The sequence below is a fragment of the Mandrillus leucophaeus genome, unplaced genomic scaffold (assembly GCF_000951045.1).
Source record: "Mandrillus leucophaeus isolate KB7577 unplaced genomic scaffold, Mleu.le_1.0 Scaffold1107, whole genome shotgun sequence".
In the NCBI taxonomy this organism is placed as follows: Eukaryota; Metazoa; Chordata; class Mammalia; order Primates; family Cercopithecidae; genus Mandrillus; species Mandrillus leucophaeus.
The window spans coordinates 231,226-235,621 of NW_012099288.1; the positions used below are offsets into that span (position 1 = coordinate 231,226).

Consider the following 4,396-nt stretch of genomic DNA (forward strand, 5'->3'; position numbering starts at 1 on the left):
CTTTGTGCTTTCAGCCCTTCAACATTACGTCATCAGTTTCCTGTAATTAAATTCCCCTGTGGTTCTGCTTTCTTGACTAGACCATGATGAACAGAGCACTACCATTATTTGTTTTAGCAGTGCAGCCACATGGTTGGCATACTTTCAGAACCACTGCCTAATCTGTGGAAATGACCGAACTCAAACTAGTGTTGGACTTGGTGATACAAGAAAAATAAAGGACAAAAGTCCTTCCAATAATCACTGACATATAAGGAGATAGTCATATACACCCCAACAAAAAAATTAAAAACTTCGCCAGGCGTAGTGGCATGCATCTGTGGTACCAGCTACTTGGGTGGCTGAGGCGGGAGGATTGCTTGAGCCCAGGAAGTCAAGGCTGCAGTGAACCAAAATGGCCCCACCGTACTCCTGGGTGACAGAGACCCTGTCTCTACAAAAAGAATGGAGAATCTTAAATTTCAGCATCTTGGTATGAAACATCCAAGATGATCTCTAACTTTCCTGATAATGAAGTCCAGAGAAGAACTGTTTAATCTAATTGTCAAGTACCAGACCACAATTATCATCCAAAAAACACTGAATTTGTAAATATCCCCATTAAAGCAACCCAACCATTACATGTTTGTAGAGCCTTAAAAAAAATATATCTGATTTCTTCTGAAAGTAATAATTTCACAGAGTAAACAGCAATCAGTTCTAATACCCATATTCCTTTTGTAGAAGATTCTCTAGCCTTAGCAATTAGAGGGCTTTCTGTGGCAGGGGATTGGAGGACGTATTCTCCAAGGAGGCATTCTCAAGAACTTTCCCTTGCTCCACATAAGAATCTTGACTTACTAGGATCTTGACATGGATGCACCTTTCAGATCTTTCAGGGACTGGGGATGGGGAAGAATGCTGCTTTAGTCTGGAACTTTTTCACTCAGGGGCTCACATTCTTGTCCTGACTGTGGGCAGTTTTCTTAAAGCTGGGTCCTAGAGTTGTAGAGTGAAAAGATGGAAACAACAGCAGGAGGAACACCAGGGCTATCAGCTACCAAACTACTTACGGCTCTGGTGCAAACAAGGAACCTCAGACTAATGAAATCTAATCACCCTTCTGTGACTGGCATCACATTAGGTACAGGCAGAGATGGGGCATAAAAATGAGGATAACAGGCCTGGCGTGGTAGCTCACGCCTATGGTCCCCTCACTTTGGGAGGCCGAGGTGGGTGGATGGTTTGAGGCCAGGAGTTCCAGACCATCCTGGCCAACATGGAGAAACCCTTTTTCTATTAAAAATGCAAAAATTAGCCGGGTATGGTGGCGGGCGCCTGTAGTCCCAGCTACTGGGGAGGCTGAGGCACTAGAATCGCTTGAACCTGGGAGGCGGAGGTTGCAAACAAAACAACAACAACAACAACAAAACCACAAACCCGGCCCATGGCAGGAGATGGGGGTGAAGGAACAGTGAGACCGGGAGACAGTCAGAGATACACACATCGGATCAGTGGTATCCTCACAGTAACAGAAACGGTCACCCCCAATGTCAGCCACAGTCTCTTTCATCCACAATCACTTTCACATTCAGCTACCCACAATCACGGGACGTGATTTAAAATACAGAAGCTCCCTGCACTGACAAAATCCGCCGCTCCTTTCGTGAGCAAGCATAAAGGTGTGCAGCAACAGTCACACACGAACCACCACACCCAAGCATTCAACCAATCAGCCCAGCGCGCAGCCTGGCCGCTCTCCCCTACACAGCAGCTCACGCTCACTTGAGCGCCTGGGACCTCACACAGCCCTCTCCGGTGCCAGCCCCCGCGGCGCAGGCGCGCAGAGGAGGGGGCCGCGGGGTTCTCTGGGAGGTGTAGTTCAACGATGACGGCCGTGGCGCAAAGCGTTCTGGGGCTCGTGGTTCGCGGGGCCCATGGGGAACGCGGTGTCGCTGGCAGATTTCGCAGAGCTCAGAGTTCTGCACGCCTCAGTCCTCGCCTCGCTCCTCCTCGCGGAGGATTCTGGGAGGTGACGTCGCGGGTCTTGGTCGCGGGGCCAGTTTGCAGAGCCCGCGGCGCCGGGAGGTGAGTGGGGCCGGGCCCCGAGCGAGAGCGGGAGGTCAAGGGCAGGCTCCGGGTGGACCGGACGCGCCAGGGATGGGAACCCGGCAGGAGTCGCTGGGGAGGCCGTGTGTGTTTCACTGTGTTACCAACTATGTGACAGGCTGCGGGTGTGACAGAATGTGATCTTGTGTCACTGTGTGTGTTTGTGCGCGTGCGCCCGGTTGTGTGTGACTGTAACCATTTGTGTCTGGGGGTGAAACTGTGAATATGTGCGTTTGTGTGTGACTGTCTCTGCAGGTGTAGCTGTGTGTTTATGAGAGGCTGGGGTGTGACATTGTGTAAATGCATGTGTGTGGTTATGTGACCACCTGTTTCTGCGGATACAACTGCGTTTGAATGTGTGTGACAGCAAGTGTGATTGTGCGACTATGACCATCTGCCTCTGTAGGTATAGTTTTGTATGGGTAATTGTGACAAGATGTGTGACTTGTGTGGTATGCTACTATGTATGCGATTGTGTGTGATTGTTTATCTCTGTTGGTGTAATTGTATGTGACCATCTATCTTTGTGCTTATGTGGCTGTGTATTGTGTGAGATTATGGGTGTGTTTGTGTGACTCTGTATATGTTTGTGATTGAGTGAGAGTTTGTGTGTGTATATGAGATTGTGGGATTGACTTAGGAAGCACAGGAATATTAAAATTGCCCAAGTTCACACAGTTAACAAGTGACAGCAACAGAACTCAAACCCAAGCAGTTTAGCTCTAGCGGTCTCGCTTTTTTTTTTTTTTTCTTTTTTCTTGAGATGGAGTCTCATTCTATTGCCCAGGCTGGAGTGCAATGGTGTGATCTCGGCTCACTGCAACCTCTGCCTCCCAGGTTCAAGTGATCCACCTGCCTCGGCCTCCCAAACTGCTGGGATTACAGGCGTAAGCCACCACGCCAGGTCTTTTGTGTTTTTTTTCCCAAGGTAGGATCTTACTGTCACCCAGACTGGAATGCAGTGGTGTGATCACAGCTCACTGCAGCCTTGACCTCCTGGGCTCAAGCAAACCACCTGCCTCAGCCTCCCAAGAAACTGGGACCATAGGCACGTGCCACCATGCCTGGCTAATTGTTTTTATTTTTATTTTTTGTAGAGACTTCATGCCATGTTGTCCAGGCTGGTCTGAAACTTGAGCTCAAGCAGTCCTCCCACCTTGGCCTCCCAAAGTGTTGAGATTATAGGCCTGAACCACTCTGTCCAGTCAAGTTCCCCCCTTTAATTACTAAATTCCCTTGCTCTTTCCCACATTGAGAGTGTGAAAAATGGTAGCCCTGGGTTTTGAGGGTTTTGGAAAAGAAGGTCTAGTCTTGGAATAGGAACCTTCAGAACATGGGAACTTATATATGGGTCTCTTCCTTCTGTCCCCTTGTGAGTGACAGGACTCAGTCTAAAAACATTCTAGTGAGGCCATCCTCAGCTGCTTCTGGGGGAGGGAAGCCCAATCTGAAAGCCCAGTCTTCCTCTCCTTAGGTTATTGAGTTTGAGATTTTAGCTTTATCCTTCTCAAAACTCTTCCATATTTGGTGCTGAGAGTCTGGACCCATGGCTCTTTTTCTGATGTACCAAGTGTGCTGAGTTTTTTATTTTTACCTTCTCAGTTGATAAAGAAAAATATTATTTCATTTCCAAATGTGTGTAGAATCCAAGCAGGAACAAGGGTGGCACCTTTCTGCCCTAGGTGTTCGCGCATGCAGTCTTCACAGTGGAAAAGAAAGTTTCTGAGAGATGGATTAACTTGTCTGAGGTCATGTAGCCAATGAGGGACGGAGTGGAAAGTCAACCTGGGTCTGGGTGCTACATAAAAACAAAGTTTTTTTTTTTTTTTCATCATACCTTCTTTTTGGAGACTAATGGCTCATTCCAAACTTTTATATTGCCCAGGCTGGGCATGGTGGCTCACGTCTGTAATCCCAGCACTTTGGGAAGCCGAGGTGGGCGGATCACTAGGTTAGGAGTTTGAGTCCAGCCTGGCCAACATGGAGAAACCCCATATCTACTAAAAATACAAAAATTAGCTGGGCGTGGTGGCGCGCACCTGTAATCCCAGCTACTCGGGAGGCTGAGGCAGGAAAATCGCTTGAACCCGGGAGGTGGAAGCTGCAGTAAGCTGAGATCACACCACTGCATTCCAGCCTGGGCAACAAGAGTGACACTCCATCTCAAAAAACAAACAAACAAACAAAAAACATATTGATTGATTGATTGATTGATTGCCCAAGAGATACACAGCTATCAGAACAAAACAAACAAACTGAAGTTTCTTTTATGCAGGCTTCTGCTCCCAGGTTCTAAGAAGACTACATT

General features: G+C 47.9%; 1 protein-coding gene across 2 annotated transcripts in view; it reads left to right on the forward strand.

Annotated features, from left to right (window-relative positions):
* Positions 1–1,888: 1,888 nt before the first annotated feature.
* Positions 1,889–4,396, forward strand: part of ZNF527 (zinc finger protein 527) — a 25,821-nt gene continuing 23,313 nt past the window's right edge. Inside the window, exon 1 of one of the 2 annotated variants that reach the window (XM_011992770.1) lies at positions 1,889–2,067. The gene's annotated coding sequence lies outside the window, so the exon portion shown is untranslated. The remainder of the gene's footprint in view (positions 2,068–4,396) is intronic. The other variant, XM_011992780.1, reaches the window with a different exon arrangement.